Consider the following 18,450-nt stretch of genomic DNA (forward strand, 5'->3'; position numbering starts at 1 on the left):
AAGGCGGAGTTTATGGAGCAGATGAAGCAGGAAAAGGCGGAGTTTATGGAGATGAAGGGGGGAAGGCGGAGTTTATGAAAGGGGAAAAGGCGGAGTTTATGGAGCAGATAAAGCAGGAAAAGGCGGAGTTTATGGAGATGAAGGGGGGAAAGGCGGAATTTATGAAGGGGGAAAAGGCGGAGTTGATGAAGCAGGAAAAGGCGGAGTTTATGGAGATGAAGCAGGAAAAGGCGGAGTTTATGGAGATGAAGAGGGAAAAGGCGGAGTTTATGGAGCAGATGAAGCAGGAAAAGGCGGAGTTTATGGAGATGAAGGGGGTAAAGGCGGAGTTTATGAAGATGAAGCAGGAAAAGGCGGAGTTTATGGAGTTGAAGGGGGGAAAGGCGGAGTTTATGAAGATAAAGGGGGAAAAGGCAGAGTTTATGCAGCAGATGAAGCAGGAAAAGGCGGAGTTTATGGAGATTAGGTGGGAAAAGGCGGAGATTATAGAGGAGATGAAGCGGGAAAGGGCAGAGCTTATCGAGGAGATGAAGCAGGAAAGGGCGAAATTTATGGACGAGATGAAGTGGAAATGGTCAGTCTGCTCCAAGGAGTAGGCGGCCTTAAAGAACACAATCTCTCTCCTTCTTTTGAGTGCCGATGATTGGTACCCATGGATGGTCGCTGGACTCCGCTTAGTCTCGTTCCTGGGGTGTGTGTACGCAGAGCGAAGACTCCTACGCAGCCGTAGAAAAGCCAGTCGTTGGCACCGATTGATGACCGAGGCACTTCACTCAGTCACATGCTGGAGCTGTACAGTCTTATTGATCACAATCCCAACCACATTTATCAATGCCGGTGATTGGTTTCTATGGATAGCCACTGGGTTCCGCTTAGTCTTGTTCCTGGCGTGTGCGCTTGCAGAGTCCAGACTTCTATACATACGTAGGAATGGCAGTCGCTGGTGCCGATTGATGAACAAGGCACTCACCTCAGTCACGTGCTGGAGCTTTACAGTCTTATTGATCATAAACCCAATCACTTTTATCAATGCTGTTGATTGGTACCCATGGATGGTCGCTGGGCTCCGCTTAGTCTTGTTCCTGGTGTGTGTGTACGAAGAGCTCAGACTCCTACACAGCCATAGGAATGCCAGTCTTTGGCACCGATTGATGACCGAGGCACTTCACTCAGTCAGGTGCTGGAGCTGTACAGTCTTATTGATCACAATCCCAACCACATTTATCAATGCCGGTGATTGGTTTCTATGCTTAGCCACTGGGCTCTGCTTAGTCTTGTTCCTGGCGTGTGCGCATGCAGAGCTCAGACTTCTATACATGCCTAGGGATGCCAGTCGTTGGCGCCGATTGATGAACAAGGCACTCACCTCAGTCACGTGCTGGAGCTTTACAGTCTTATTGATCATAAACCCAATCACGTTTATTAATGCCATTGATTGGTACCAATGGATGGTCACTGGGCTCCGCTTAGTCTTGTCCCTGTTGTTTGTGTACGAAGAGATGGCACTCCGAACATTGAATTGGTACAGATTGATGGACGAGGTACTCCACTCATTCCCGTGCTGGAGCTATACAATCTTATTGATCAGAAACCCAACCACATTTATCAATGCTGGTGATTGGTTCCTATGGACGGTCACCAGGCTCTGGTCAGTCTACTCCAAGGGGTGGGCGCTTTTAGAGAAACCAGTCCTACTCCTGCTTATCAGTGCCAGTGATTGGTACCCATGGATAGTCACTGGGCTCCGCTTAGTCTTTTTTCTGAAAAGATTTATCAGACGCCCATACAGGCCTAGGAATGCCTGTGATTGGTTTTAATGGATGATCCAGGTACTCCTCTCAGTCACATTCTGGAGGTATGCAACCTTATTGATCAGAATCCCAACCACGTTTATCAATGCCGGTGATTGGTTCCATTGGATGGTTGCAGAGCCCTGGTCAGTCTGTTCCAAGGGGTGGGTGGCCCTAGAGAACACAGTCCCACCCATGTTTATCAATTCCAGTGACTGGTACCAATGGATGGTCGCTGGACTCTGGTCAGTCTGTTCCAAGGGGTGGGCGGACCTAGAGAACACAGCCCCACCCGTGTTTATCAGTGCCAGTGACTGGTACCAATGGATGATCGCTGGTCTCCGGTCACCGTACTGGCCATGGGTTAACGGATTACTGCTGTTGCTACTCAGCTCTTTCACTGTGTTCTATCTACTGCTTTTTCTACGGAGAACAACTTTCACCCATGACTATGAATGGCCCGAGCCCACAGAGGTCGACCCCGCGCAGACGAGCCCACAGAGGCCGACCCCGCGCAGGACGAGCCCACAGAGGGTGACCCTGCGCAGGACGAGCCCACAGAGGGTGACCCCACACAGGACGAGCCCACAGAGGGTGACCCCACACAGGACGAGCTCACAGAGGCCAACCCTGCGCAGGACAAGCCCACAGAGGCCAACTCCGCGCAGGACAAGCCCACAGAGGCCGACCCCGCTCAGGACAAGCCCACAGTGGCCGACCCTGCGCAGGACGAGCCCACAATGGCCAACTCAGCCCAGGCTGAGCCCACAGAGGTCGATCCCGTCCAGGCCGAGCCCACAGAAGCCGATCCCGCGCAGACTAGTAGTCCCTGTTCCAGGAAAAAGTCTCTTAGGGCTTGCATCTGTGACTATGTTCGGTGTAAATGCCGGCCAGTGAAGAAGTGCTGCCCTAGGAAGATGTTCAGGCGCCACAACAACTTCGAACAACATCCTTAAAGGGCCAGCACACTCCATGGATAAATGCTTGTCTTCTGATGGTGAACTTCTCTTTGGTACCAGGGTTGGGGTCAGGTTGGGTCATTGTTAGGTCAGAATTGGGGTTAGGGTTAGGGTTGGGTAAGGGTCAGGTAAGGGATAGGGTCATGGTTGGTTAAGAATTAGGGTCAGGTTTAGGGTTGGGTAAGGGTCTGGGTCGGGTTGGGTCATGGTTAGGTCAGAATTTGGGTTAGGGTTGGGTAAGGGTCAGGTAAGGGATAGGGTCAGGTTTGGGTAAGAATTAGGGTCAGCTTTAGGGTTGGGTTGGGTAAGGGTCTGGCCAGGGTCGGGTTGGGTCAGAATTGGGGGAAGGGATAGGGTCAGGGTTGGGTAAGAATTAGGATCAGGTTTAGGGTTGGGTTGGGCAAGGGTCTGGGTCATAATTTGGGTCATGGTTAGGTCAGAATTGGGGGTAAGGGTTAAGGTTGGGTAAGGGATAGGGTCAGGATTGGGTAAGAATTAGGGTTGGGTTGGGTAGGGTCAGGGTTAGGTCAGAATTGGGGTAAGGGTTAGGGTTGGATAAGGGTCAGGTAAGGGATAGGGTCAGGGTTGGGTAAGAATTAAGGTCAGGTTTAATGGCTGTGTGTTGAGTTATTTTGAGGGGGCAGCAAATTTATACTGTTATACAAGCTGTACACTCACTACTTTACATTGTAGCAAAGTGTCATTTCTTCAGTGTTGTCACATGAAAAGATAGGTAGTGTTCAACAAGCAGATTCTGGTCCCACTGCACCAAGTACAGCTTTGGGTAGAAAGATTTATTCATGGCACAGCAGAATCATCCTGGGGTTTACAGGTATTGTGATACAGTCCAGCGGAATCCATGACTGTTGGAGTAAATTAAACATGCAAAACTAAAACCCCTTACACACAGGACAGGCTCCATTGGAGTCCGCCTGCTCAGCAGTGAATCTGTCCGCTGATCCACGCTGAGCAGGTGGATGGCTGGTCCCTGTCCACTCCTCTTATGCAGAGAGGACACAGACATATGATTGCATTTTATAGTTGCCCTCCTACTTTTGTCCTTGTCCCCCCATGTGCCCCCCTAAATATGAAAGCTGGAGACGCCACTGCCCACTAGGACATCACACCCACGCATGTACACAGGAGCCACAGCCATGGCACAGCGCTCTGAATGGATGGCATTGTTGCGCTGGCGACGTCACTGGCACCTACTAAAGGAAATATTAACTATACCTTAGAGCTGCACGATTCTGGCCAAAGTGAGAATCACAATTTTTATTGCTTAGAATAAAAAGATCGCGATTCTCTCAAGATTCTTGCGATGTAAAATCTTTCACATTATACAAAAAAAAAAATGAGCTAACTTTACTGGTTATTTTTTTTTTTTTAATTCATTAAAGTAATTTTTTCCAACTACAGTGCGCAAATACAGTGTGACAGTAAAATATTGCAACAACCACCATTTTATTCTCTAGAGCGTTTACTAAAAAAATACATAACGTTTGGGGGTTCTAAGTCATTTTCTAGCAAAAAAAAAAAAAAAAAAGATTTTAACTTGAAACCAACAAATGTCAGAAGAAGGTTTAGTGTTTAAGTGGTTAAACTTTTTTCACTTACACAGGAAGTCTATTTCATTGACAAATTGTTGCAATGTTTATACATTAACCACTTCAGCCCTGGGAAGATTTTACCCCCTTCCTGACCAGAGCACTTTTTGCGATTCGACACTGCGTTGCTTTAACTGACAATTGCGCGGTCGTGTGACGTTGCTCCCAAACGAAATTGACGTCCTTTTTGTAAGGGTAAAGGTATACTGGTCAAGTGCGCCCTCAAACCTTTTCCTTGCTCGAGCTGAACTTGGACATCAAAAAGATCTTTTCAATCGATTGGTTAAATCAAGACACCACACATCGTTGGATATCCAGAAATACAACTGTATTATATAATTTCACATGTTTATATAGAGTAACAATTCATTTATCAGTAGGGGCAAACCAAGGGGCGGTCCCTTAGTTTATCCAATCACAAGAGTACAGATATCACAAGTTATATATCACAAGTCATCACAAGTTACTTTTTATATGTCATGGTCAGTGACGCTCAGTGACGCTAAAAAAGTACCTAGCTTGAATTCCGAGAAAATGAATGATATGAATGATTTTGAAATATGGGAATAATCTTTTGAGACAGTCATCTGTGCAGACAGTGTACCTTTGGCTTTAATCCAAATGTGCGGTGAGCTAGCTAACTTCCCTATTTTCCTTTCTAGTAAATTGTCATCTTGACATTTATAAAAATCTTGCAAAAGTATTTCATATATCTCGTATAAAAAGTTCAAAAGTTCAAGCCCCTTATCTAAAGCATATAGTGAACCTAAGTGTAGCCATTTTCCTTACAATCCCTCCTTTGATCAGGGAGGATTTCATTCTCCCTGATCACTAATCCCCTAATTCTTGGAGTACCAGGTTTGTTCTGTGTGGAACATAGCTGTGGCTTCTTCAGGCTCAATGTAGAACATGGTCAAGGTTTCCTTAAGCCTAGAGTCCGGTTTAATTTTTGCTACAATGTTAGGAACTTTACTGGTGATGTATAATAGGAATTTGATAGTGGCATAAGTGGCAGTACCCAGGAGTACTATCATGATCAGTATCATGCCTGCCTTTTTAAAGAATCCCATAACACTGTCCCAAAATGATCCAAACCATCCCCCAATTCCTGAGAGTGGGTTCCAAGAGTCTCCCAGCCTTCTCATTTGCGTTTGCAGCTTTGCCCTCTCCTCCTGGTGTCCTTTAATTATATCATAATAGTCTGGTACCTCTAAATCTTCACTAGGTTTAGTTAAATTGTTCATATATGTGCAACAGAGGCTTTTATCCCCTGTCACGTCACACAGCCCTGTCAGTACCATCATCATCCTCTCTTGACGCTGCTTGATTATTTCTTGTTCAAACAGGATTTTCCTCAATTCCTCATTGATGAAGCCCACATCAGTTGATGTTTTATTCATCCAGGAATTTACTAGTTCCCCAAACTCATCTACCTTTGTTAGTGCATTGTACATGCCTGCCCCACCCATTGAAGCAAACACCTTGTCCCACCAGGTTGTGACCTCTCTTTTGTGTCTCCCGAACTCTAAATGACCATGGGCTGGTATCATCTCGACAGGGGAGTCCCCGGAAGAAGCACCCATGAAAGGGATCATTTCTACTAGGGTGCACCATCCTGAAGTCTTTCTATCGAGGGGGTATGGGATGGTAGTGTGGCACCAAAGACCGCAGCACACCATCCATCCGTGGGGCATATGAGGGGCGGGTACATCCCCAGGTGAATCTAGGTTTAACCTTAACCCCACTAGGCACATCCAGTCCCCTATGGAGGGTGCCTCATCCTCACTCTCCTCCATCCATGAGCTATTCATATGTGTGCTGATGAGCCATGATTTTGTTACCGAGCTATTCCCTTTTATACAATTTGAAATTTTGTAGGAGGACATATTTCCAATGCGCTCATCAGGGTCTGATATGTTGTGTGTGAGAAGTCCCTCTATATCTAATGTCCCATTGGCTATGAGCACTAAATCCACCAGTGTAAAATTCACTACCGTGTTTCTGCAAAATCTACCATTATACAAATTTTTACCTGCTCCATTAAGAAAACAAAATTGCGGACTCCTTGTGTACCCTGTAAAGAGAAGGGGTTTACTATTGGTTGTGATGCTCTCAGGGGGAATGGGTTGGGTGAAGTTTAGCAACTGCTCTAGGGTCACTGGCCTTCCAACCATTGGGACTGAGTGTCGGCCAGTTCCCATATGGGAACAAACCCAGCATTCTGAATAATTCTGCTTCTTTGAAAAAGCATGCATCATTATGAAATGATGAGGAATTGAGTCTGGTACTGAGTACGTTTCAGGATCTAGCTGTGCCCCGTTATTAATACTTTTAAAGTCTGGTTTTAGGAGTTCCCTTCTGGATTTTAGGAATTAGAATTTTGATTTGGGGGCCTTTTTCATATTGGTATTATTTAATGGTGCCAAGGGTGCGTAGTTTGATCTCTTGTTTTGAATAACTTGACTGATCCCTCTATCCCTGAGTTTGGCCCTTTTAAATTTGGACACCAGGTTCTGACTTGGTCTATGATTGAGATTCATACACCAGGTCTTTTCTACTCCCTTATATTTGGCTGTCAAGATAATGGCTGCTATGTGGCAATTCCCATCCCTTCTTTGAATATGATACCCTGTAACTGCTTGAGATAGGGCTTTGGACATTTGTCCGGCTACCTGAATGCAGCAAGGATAAAGAGGACTTCCTATAAAACTTCGCCGAGTACGGTTAGTATAATTAGAGGGGGGCTGAAAACCACAACTGTTAGTCATCCAACATACAAAAGTGGTTAGTAGAAAAATCTTAAACATAATCAGGATGGCAAAGATTAAGATTATTCGAGTGGTGCATTTCCAGGGCCTCTGTTTGGGTGGATCCTGGGAACCTAGAGGAAATATTTGAACATCTATCACTTGAATGTCATTAGGTTCAAGGTCTCTGGGGCGCCGGAGTCCTCTAGGAAGGGTGCTGCAGGGGGGTTTGGGGGGCTTGGGCAGGGGCTTGAATTCAATGTCTCTTTCCTCTGCGGTTCTTGGCTTGCTTCTGCAGGGGGGTTTGGGGGGCTTGGGCAGGGGTTTGAGTTCAATGTCTCTTTCTTTTGCAGGTCTTGGCTTGCTTCTAGGCTTGGTGCTTTTTTTATCTTTGATGCGTGGATCCATTGTGGTCCGTGGTCTGTGAGGATGGAGGTTCGGGTTGCTTTGAGTACTTCAAATGGTCCTTGGTAGATGGGCCCTGGTACCTTTCTTGCTGCAAGCTGCTTTATCAGGACTTTGTCACCAAGTATGAAAGGGTGTGTAGGCTCTGTGGAGAGAGAAGGAAAAGTGATAGCTACCTTGTCGTAGTTTTCAGTAAGGCTACTTACCAGATGTTTCACATGCTCTTCCTGTAAGGAATAAAGATTAACCTCCTCTCCCTCAATTGCTTTCTTCTGGGCTGGCTTTCCCATTAGTATTTCATATGGGGATAAGCCTGTCCTGCTATGGGGGGTGGTTCTTATCTGGAAGAGGACCCCTGGCAGGTATTTTAGGCCAGTCCTTCATGGTACCGTTAGTGGCTTTTTTAAATTTGTCCTTGATTGTTCTATTCATTCTTTCCACTACCCCTGAACTCTGTGGGTGATATGGGATGTGTAGCTTCCACTGTATCCCTAATACCCTTGTCAATTCTTTCACCAGCTTTGAAGTAAATGCTGGGCCTTGGTCAGAGTATATGGTAGCAGGAAGTCCATATCGACTGATCCAATGATTGATCAGACACCGGGCTGCAAAATATCGCAATAAGTGTTTATTGATTGGTTTGCGCAAAAGTTGTAGCGTTTACAAACTAGGGGATAGTTTTATGGCATTTTTATTAATAATTTTTTTTTATACTAGTACTTGCGGCGATCAGCGATTTTTATTGTGACTGTGACATTATGGCGGACACATCGGACATTTTTAACACATATTTGGGACCATTGTCATTTATACAGCGATCAGTGCTATAAAAATGCACTGATTCCTGTGTAAATGACACTGGCAGTGAAGGCGTTAACCACTAGGGGGGCGGGGAGGGGTTAAGTCAGTACTAGGGAGTGTTTTCTAACTCTAGGGGGATGGGCTAGCTGTGACACGTCACTGATCTCTGCTCCTGATGACAGAGAGCAGAGATCAGTGACACTTGTCACTAGGCAGAACGGGGAGATGCTTGTTTACATCAGCACCTCCCCGTTCGTCCTCTCCGTGAGGCGATCGCGGGTATCCCCGCGGCGGTCGAGTCCGCTGGACCCGCGACCTGACTCACGGGGCTCCCGGCCACCGGCGGGCTCGCAGTGGCACGGCAGGGAATTCAATGAGACACTTAGAACTCTCGCTGCTGTCAGTGAAACTCTCCTGTAAGTAGGGAGCAGGGGCGTGGCTTACGTGGCACACAGTTCGGCTTGGGAGTGCAAGCACGGGTGCCCCTTAACACTTGGACTTGCTAAGGGGGCACCCAAAAGAAAGGAGGAGTGGAGAGAGCCGTCTTTGTACTCTTCCTCTGTGTGAGGGTGGGGGGGGGGGGGATATCTGTGTAAACTCAGCCACATATACTGTGTTTCCATATTGTCTGTGTCTGGCTAAGAATATTTTTAATTACTATAGGATGTATAGGCCAAGATAAAAGGGTTTGTAAAGGTAACAGTTTTTTCACCATTCTATGCATTAAGGTGAAAAAACATCCGACAATACCGGCCCCCCCCCCCAGCCCCCCCTGTTTTACTTACATGACCCCTCAAAAGTCCCGTGCTCGCCCCCGCCATCCTCTTCGCTGCTCAGCCTGGCCGTTGATTGATTACAGTGGATGGACTGAAAGCAGCGCAGCCATTGGCTCACGCTGCTGTCAATCACATCCAATGAGGGAGGGCGGGGCCAAGTGATACAGTGAGCTGCTATGGCCGCCGGCTGTATCATGGGAGCGCGCCCGCAAGCACTCAACACCATGCGAGGGAGCTCGCATGAAGGTGTTGAGTCCTTCTGGGGAGGAGCCGAGACAGCCTCTGAGGGACCCCAGAAGACCAGGTTCTGGACCACTCTGTGCAAAATGAGCTGCACAGTGGAGGTAAGTATAACATGTTTGTTATTTAAAAAAAAAAAAAAAAATTATTTTTAGTGATGCTTTAAGGTGATTCTAAAAGTTTTTTTTTTTTTTTTTTTTTTTTAATGACAAACATGTTATACTTATCTGCTCTGTAATTTGTACAGAGCAGACCCAATCCTTCTCTTCTGGGGTCCCCCTACTGGCTCCTCCTCTTTAGTGAGTACCCCAAAAGCAAGTGGATTCCTATGGGGGGCACTTGTGTGTGCTCACTCCCAAGCCCCACTGCCTGCATCAATTGACACAGACAGTGGGGGGCTTGGCCCCACCCCCACTCCCTCATCATAGGATTGGATTGACAGCAGTGGGAGCCAATGGCTCCCACTGCTATCAATTTGCTTAGTGAGGAGGGAGAGAGCCACTGCTCTCATGCACAGCGCTGAACAGGGGCGGACTGACAACTCATGGGGCCCCCAGGCAATAGGGGATCATGGGGCCCCCTTTGTCCCCACCCACCCACATACAAACCTCACCCTCACAAAGCCCCACATATATATTGCACTGCTACATTACATGCATTGGTCACAGAATTTCTCTAATGTATGTTCAAAATAAATGTTTAAAGAGTTAAGAAAATAAAGAAAAATAAACTCACTTTAACCACGTGCATTTACTGCGGGGCTGCGTCTCCTGTGAGCAGAATCACGTACAGGTACTTGATTCTGCACTTGCGGGTCTGCGTGCTGTTTGACCCGCTGCCACTGTGATTGAACACACCGAGAGCTAATCAGCGGGTCCGGCGGACCCGATGTCCGCCGGGCCCCGAAGATCGTTTCCAACAGAGGCAGAACGGTGGTCTGCCGATGTAAAAAAGTACCCAGAGAGCCCCCCCACTTACATAAGGGTCCCCAGAGAGCCCCCTCCTTACATCAGGGTCCCCAGAAAGCCCTCGACCCCCCTTACATCAGGGTCCCCAGAGAGCCCTTCCCTTACATCAGGGTCCCCAGAGAGCCTCCCCTTACCTCAGGCTCCCCAGAGAGCCCCCCCCCTTACATCAGGGTCCCCAGAGAGCCCCCCCTTACATCAGGGTCCCCAGAGAGGCCCCCCCTTACATCAGGGTCCCCAGAGAGCCTCCCCTTACCTCAGGCTCCCCAGAGAGGCCCCCCTTACATTAGGGTCCCCAGGGAGCCCTCCCTTACATCAAGGTCTACAGAGAGCCCCCTATACATTAGGGTCCCAGAGAGCCCCGCCTTACATCAAGGTCTCCAGAGAGCCCCCCCATACATCGGGGTCCACTCCCCAGAGAGCCCCCCCATACATCAGGGTCCCCAAGAGAGCCCCCCATACAACAGGCTCCCCAGAGAGCCCCCATACATTAGGGTCCCAGAGACCCCCACCATAGATATGGGTCCCCAGAGAGCCCCCCATACATCAGGGTCCCCAGAGAGCCCCCCATACATCAGGGTCCCCAGAGAGCCTCCCCCATACATCAGGGTTCCCAGAGAGCCCCCCATACATCAGGGTCCCCAGAGAGCCACCCCATACATCAGGGTCCCCGAGAGCCCCCCATACATCAGGGTCCCTAGAGAGCCTCCCCCCATACATCAGGGTCCCCAGAGAGCCCCCCCCATACATCAGGGTCCCCAGAGAGCCCCCCATACATCAGGGTCCCCAGAGAGCCTCCCCCATACATCAGGGTTCCCAGAGAGCCCCCCATACATCAGGGTCCCCAGAGAGTCCCCCCATACATCAGGGTCCCCGAGAGCCCCCCATACATCAGGGTCCCCAGAGAGCCCCCCCCATACATCAGGTTCCCCAGAGAGCCCCCCCCATACATCAGGTTCCCCAGAGAGCCCCCCATACATCAGGGTCCCAGAGAGCCCCCCCATACATCATGGTCCCCAGAGAGCCCCCCCATACATCAGGGTCCCCAGAGAGCCCCCCCCATACATCAGGGTCCCAGAGAGCCCCCCCATACATCAGGGTCCCCAGAGAGCCCCCCTTACATCAGGGTCCCCAGAGAGCCCTCCCTTACATCAAGGTCTCCAGAGAGCCCTCCATACATCAGGGTCCCCAGAGAGCCCCCCCATTAGGGTCCCAGAGAGCCCCGCCTTACATCAAGGTCTCCAGAGAGCCCCCCATACATCAGGGTCCACTCCCCAGAGAGCCCCCCCATACATCAGGGTCCCCAGAGAGCCCCCCCATACATCAGGGTCCCCAGAGAGCCCTCCATACAACAGGGTCCCCAGAGAGCCCCCATACATCAGGGTCCCCAGAGAGCCCCCCATACATCAGAGTCCCCAGAGAGCCCCCCCATACATCAGGGTCCCCAGAGAGCCCCCCCATACATCAGGGTCCCCAGAGAGCCCCCCCATACATCAGGGTCCCCAGAGAGCATCCCCCATACATCAGGGTTCCCAGAGAGCCCCCCCATACATCAGGGTCCCCAGAGAGCCCCCCCATACATCAGGGTCCCTAGAGAGCCTCCTCCCATACATCAGGGTCCCCAGAGAGCCCCCCCATACACCAGGGTTGCCCGAGAGACCCCCATACATCAGGGTCCCCAGAGAGCCCCCCCATACATCAGGGTCCCCAGAGAGCCCCCCCATACATCAGGGTCCCCAGAGAGCCCCCCATACATCAGGGTCCCAGAGAGCCCCCCATACATCAGGGTCCCCAGAGAGCCCCCCATACATCAGGGTCCCCAGAGAGCCCTCCCTTACATCAAGGTCTCTAGAGAGCCCCCCATACATCAGGGTCCCCAGAGAGCCCCCCCCCATACATTAGTGTCCCAGAGAGCCCCGCCTTACATTAAGGTCTCCAGAGAGCCCCCATTACATCAGGGTCCACTCCCCAGAGAGCCCCCCCCATACATCAGGGTCCCCAGAGAGCCCCCCATACATCAGGGTCCCCAGGGAGCCCCCCATACAACAGGGTCCCCAGAGAGCCCCATACATCAGGGTCCCAGAGAGCCCCACCATAGATCTGGGTCCCCAGAGAGCCCCCCCATACATCAGGGTCCCCAGAAAGCCCCCCATACATCAGGGTCCCAGAGAGCCCCTCCATACATCAGGGTCCCCAGAGAGCCCCCCTTACATCAGGGTCCCCAGAGAGCCCTCCCTTACATCAAGGTCTCCAGAGAGCCCTCCATACATCAGGGTCCCCAGAGAGCCCCCCCATTAGGGTCCCAGAGAGCCCCGCCTTACATCAAGGTCTCCAGAGAGCCCCCCATACATCAGGGTCCACTCCCCAGAGAGCCCCCCCATACATCAGGGTCCCCAGAGAGCCCCCCCATACATCAGGGTCCCCAGAGAGCCCTCCATACAACAGGGTCCCCAGAGAGCCCCCATACATCAGGGTCCCCAGAGAGCCCCCCATACATCAGAGTCCCCAGAGAGCCCCCCCATACATCAGGGTCCCCAGAGAGCCCCCCCATACATCAGGGTCCCCAGAGAGCCCCCCCATACATCAGGGTCCCCAGAGAGCATCCCCCATACATCAGGGTTCCCAGAGAGCCCCCCCATACATCAGGGTCCCCAGAGAGCCCCCCCATACATCAGGGTCCCTAGAGAGCCTCCTCCCATACATCAGGGTCCCCAGAGAGCCCCCCCCATACACCAGGGTTGCCCGAGAGACCCCCATACATCAGGGTCCCCAGAGAGCCCCCCCATACATCAGGGTCCCCAGAGAGCCCCCCCATACATCAGGGTCCCCAGAGAGCCCCCCATACATCAGGGTCCCAGAGAGCCCCCCATACATCAGGGTCCCCAGAGAGCCCCCCATACATCAGGGTCCCCAGAGAGCCCTCCCTTACATCAAGGTCTCTAGAGAGCCCCCCATACATCAGGGTCCCCAGAGAGCCCCCCCCCATACATTAGTGTCCCAGAGAGCCCCGCCTTACATTAAGGTCTCCAGAGAGCCCCCATTACATCAGGGTCCACTCCCCAGAGAGCCCCCCCCATACATCAGGGTCCCCAGAGAGCCCCCCATACATCAGGGTCCCCAGGGAGCCCCCCATACAACAGGGTCCCCAGAGAGCCCCATACATCAGGGTCCCAGAGAGCCCCACCATAGATCTGGGTCCCCAGAGAGCCCCCCCATACATCAGGGTCCCCAGAAAGCCCCCCATACATCAGGGTCCCCAGAGAGCCCCCCCCATACATCAGGGTCCCCAGAGAGCCTCCCATACATCAGGGTCCCAGAGAGCCCCCCCATACATCAGGGTCCCGTGGAAGTCTATGCCCAGAAGTGGGTGCAAATACCTGTCTTAGACAGGTATCTGCACCCCCTCCCCCCTGAAAGGTGCCAAATGTGACTCCGGAGGTGGGGAGGGTTCTAAAAAGCGGAGGTTCAATTTTTGTGTGAACCTCCGCTTTAAGGTTAAAAAAAAAAAACCTTCGGTCTTTAGAATCACTTTGAGTGGAAAAAGAATATAATAAACCATAGTGACCTTATAGGTGTACTGTAGGGTCGCCTCCTTTTCTTCAAGTCAAACCCGAACACTTTAACGACGCACAGCAATATTTAAATTTTTTTGCATAAACTATACATATATTTTGCTAATAAACAACATTTCTAATCGTATGAAGTTAATAACAAGAGTCTCCCTTTACATCAGAGTCCACAGAGTTCCCCTTTTACATCTGAACTCGCAGAGTTCCCTTTTGTAAGGGGGGACTCTGCAGACTCTGATGTAAGGGAGAACGCTGGGGACCCCAACATATAGGATGCTCTGGGAACCCTGATTTAAGGAGGGGGAACTCTAAAGTAAGGGGTGCTCTGAGAACCCTGATTTACCTTAGTGTATTCACTCAGAGGCAGGAGAGAGAAGGGGGGAGACTTCAGTCACAGACAGGGATGGATGGTGAGCTCACTCACCCCTTGGCATTCAGCACCTTTCATCCAAATGTATTTGAGGCTGCTGGACTTCAAATTTCCAGCCCCCGCTTTTCTTTTCAGAGGCACAGCGCCGGGGATTGGAGTGTGGGCGGACATAGAGGCCATGAAAAAGGGGGTTTGTGTTTATGGGGAAGGGTGGGACTTTATATGACGCACGTGACAGCAAGAAGGTAGTAGGGTGATCGTAAAGGAATTTTATTCACATAATGCTAGAGCATACAAGTTACAATCGCAAAATGCATAAAAACAAACATATGATACATAGATAAATAATAAAATATAAACAAACATTGTAATGTTCATACAAATAATGGAATTGTAACAAGATAAAAAGGTTAAGCAATGGTAGCTCAAGGTACAACCTTGATAAAATTCCCTAGTTCACCACAATCGGAGTTGAGTAAAAATATGATTTAAACGGTAGTGCCTGCAGGACCTAGGGCCTCACTGAACCTGTGCCCAGGAATGCAGACTCACAAGTGCCCAGGAATTCAGCCTCACCAGTGCCCAGGAATGCAGACTCTGCCGTGCCCAGCAATGCAGCCTCACCAGTGCCCAGCAATGCAGACTCACCAGTGTCCAGGAATGCAGCCACTATACCTCCCACTGACACCAATAATGGGGCACTCTTCCTCGCACTGACACCAATGATGGGGCACTATTCCTCCAACTGACACCAATGATGGGGCACTATTTTTCCACTGACACCAATGATGGGGAACCATTCCTCCCACTGATACCAATGATAGAGCACTATTCCTCCCACTAAAATCAACGATGGGGTACTATTCTTCCTCCCAATGAAACAAACAATAGGGGGCTATTCCTCCCCTCAATGACACCAACAATGGGGTGCTATTCCTCCTCCCACTGACACCAACGATGGGGCACTATTCTTCCCACTGATATCAATGATGGGGCACTATTCCTTCCACTGACACCAATGATGAGGCACTATTCCCCCCACTGACACCAATGATGAGGCACTATTCCTCCCACTGACACCAATGATGGGGCACTATTGATCGTTTATTGAAAAGAATCAAGCAACCAATTTTATACAAAAGTAAAAAACAAAACCATAGTACAAAAACTTCAACAGAAATCAAAGGAATACACATCCATGTTCAGAGTATATACAATATATACATAGTCCACTACCAAAACAGAGTAAGCGTAATCAATACATAGCCAGAGTTCAGTAACCAGATCGGGTAGTCAGCCAATGTCAATGTCAGAGAGCCAGAGATCAACGTAGTAGTACAGCAAGCAGGATCAGGAGCCAGAAGGGACGTCAGCTGAGCAAGTCTTCAACAGGAATGCAGGAGAAAGTCTCTGTGATGTGACCAAAGGCGAAGGCAGAGATCAAGTGAGCTGGACGGCTTTAACCACTTCAGCCCCGGAAGAATTTACCCCCTTCCTGACCAGAGCACTTTTTGCGATTCGGCACTGCGTCGCTTTAACTGACAATTGCGCGGTTGTGCGACGTTGCTCCCAAACAAAATTGACGTCCTTTTTTTTCCACAAATAGAGCTTTCTTTTGTTGGTATTTGATCGCCTCTGCGGTTTTTATTTTTTGCGCTATAAACAAAAATAGAACGACAATTTTGAAAAAAACGCATTTTTTTAAACTTTTTGCTATAATAAATATCCCCCAAAAATATATATAAAAAAACATTTTTTTTCCTCAGTTTAGGCCGATACGTATTCTTCTACATATTTTTGGTAAAAAAATCGCAATAAGCGATTATTGATCGGTTTGCACAAAAGTTATAGCGTTTACAAAATAGGGGATAGTTTTATGGCATTTTTATAAATAATTTATTTTTTTTTTTAAATGGCGGCGATCAGCGATTTTTATCGTGACTGCGACATTATGGCAGACACATCGGACATTTTTGACACGCGTTTTTTGGGACCATTGTCATTTATACAGCAATCAGTGCTATAAAAATGCACTGATTCCTGTGTAAATGACACTGGCAGTGAAAGGGTTAACCACTAGGGGGCAGGGAGGGGTTAAATCAGTACTAGGGAGTGTTTTATAACTGTCAGGGGGATGGGCTGTGTGTGTGATGTCACTGATCTCTGCTCCGATGACAGGGAGCAGAGATCGAGTGACACGGTCACTAGGCAGAACGGGGAGATGCTGTTTACATCAGCATCTCCCCGTTCTTCCTCCCCGTAAGGCGATCGCGAGTATCCCTGCGGCAATCGAGTCCACGGGACCCGTGACCCGACTCACGGAGCTTGCCGCGCGCACCCGCTGGCCGCCTCTTAAAGGGCAACGTACAGGTACGTGATTTTGCCTATACAAGCCCTTCTGCAGTTAAGCGGTTAAGTAGCCAGGACTGACGAGCAGATCATCAACAGCTGCGTCACTGTGGAGAGAGATGGGAGCTGGCAATTAGCCGACAGCTGAGCAGCAAGCTCAGAGAAGGAAGGGCTGAGCCCAGCCCTGACAGTATCCAAACAAAAAACACCACCAGTATTGAATACTCCGTATACCCACTCAGCATAACCCAGCCTGGAGAGGAAAGGAACACCGAGGGCCCGCCCCACCTGTTTGTACACCTCTATGTTAAAAGGGCAATGAAGCAGAAAATGGTCCCTGGTCTCCTCCTCACTTGCACACTCCTCCCGAGGACAGCTACGATCCAACTCACTGTGGATTTTCAAATTGCCCCGAACATAGAGCCTCCCATGGGAGCACAACCAGGCCAGATCCCTAAATTTAAAGGGGACTCTATCCAAAAATAATCAGTCTTAACCCTGCCCTCAAAATTGGGCCTGGGCAAATACCTTAAGGCCAGTGGATCATGAAAGACTTCGCTCAAGACTCGAATCATAAAGACTTTCCTCTGAACCGATCTGAGATCTTCAGCGGAAAATCGCCACTGCTGCAGTAACTTAAGGCTTGGAGTGACATAGGCTGGTAGCTGACCATGATGACCCATGAGATTCTTCACTTGACCACCTTCTTCCCAAAGTCGTAGAAAAGGCCTAAACCAAGATCTAAATATGCCTACCCATCCAGGAGGTTCCACTGCAAGTATATTACCAATGTTATCCAAAGCAGGGAAAAGAAAAAAACTGGGTTGACCATACCTAAGCCACCCTCCCTCCTGGATAGATAGGTGACATTGCTCTTGATGGGGTTCAGTCTTTTCCCCCACAGCATCTGGAAGAACACACTACTGACCCTAGCATAGAGAGGCACTGGAAAGATGCAGACAAAGCTGACATACAAGAAGAGCGTAATCAGGTAAGTCTTAATCAGATCAACCTTTTCCCTCAGAGATAACTTCCATCTCTTACAGCTGACCACCTTAGTATTGGCAATTTCCAGTCTGCCTTCCCAGTTTTTGAGGCCATAATCACCCGGTCCAAATTCAATGCCTAGTATCTTAATTTTTTTCTTGGGGCACTGGAAAGGTGCCCAGGAGATCAAACCCCTCACCTTCCTTTCCCATCCAGAAAACTTCACTCTTTTCCTGATTGATCTTGGAGCCTGATGCTTCAGAATAACGTGATGTCAGAGAGACCATCTCCTCTGCTTCATCCGCCCCAGTGACAATCACCGACACATCGTCCGCATAGGCAACAACCCTCAATGTCGGCTCACCCGGGAGCCCCACTGATACCCCACACAACATGCCGCTCTCTAGCCTCCTGATGAAGGGGTCAATTGAAACACATAGAGCAGGGGACTCAGGCGACAACCCTGGTGCACCCCAGAGCCAACCTCAAAGGACTGCCCAACCCAACCATTAACAAGAGGAAAACTTTCTGCCCCCTTATACAAGACTTTCAACCAATCAACAAAACCACCCGGCCGTACTTACTAAGGAGCAACCACAGGTACTCATGGTTAACACGATCAAAAGCCTTTACCTGATCCAATGTCAGCAAATACATTCCCCAGCCTGCAGCCCTGCACCGCTCCAAGGCCTCCCGGACAGCTAAAACCGCTGTGAAGGTGCTCCTACCCTGGACCGAACAGTGCTGAAGGCGAGAAAGCAAAGACTTTGCTACTGACGATAGGCGCCAGAAAAATATCTTTGCCAGCAACTTTCTATCGATATTGAGAAGGCTGATGGGGCGCCAATTCTCAATCATCGAAGGATCTTTACCTTTTGAAAGAAG

Source organism: Aquarana catesbeiana, linkage group LG02, assembly GCF_042186555.1.
Source record: "Aquarana catesbeiana isolate 2022-GZ linkage group LG02, ASM4218655v1, whole genome shotgun sequence".
Classification (NCBI taxonomy): domain Eukaryota; kingdom Metazoa; phylum Chordata; class Amphibia; order Anura; family Ranidae; genus Aquarana; species Aquarana catesbeiana.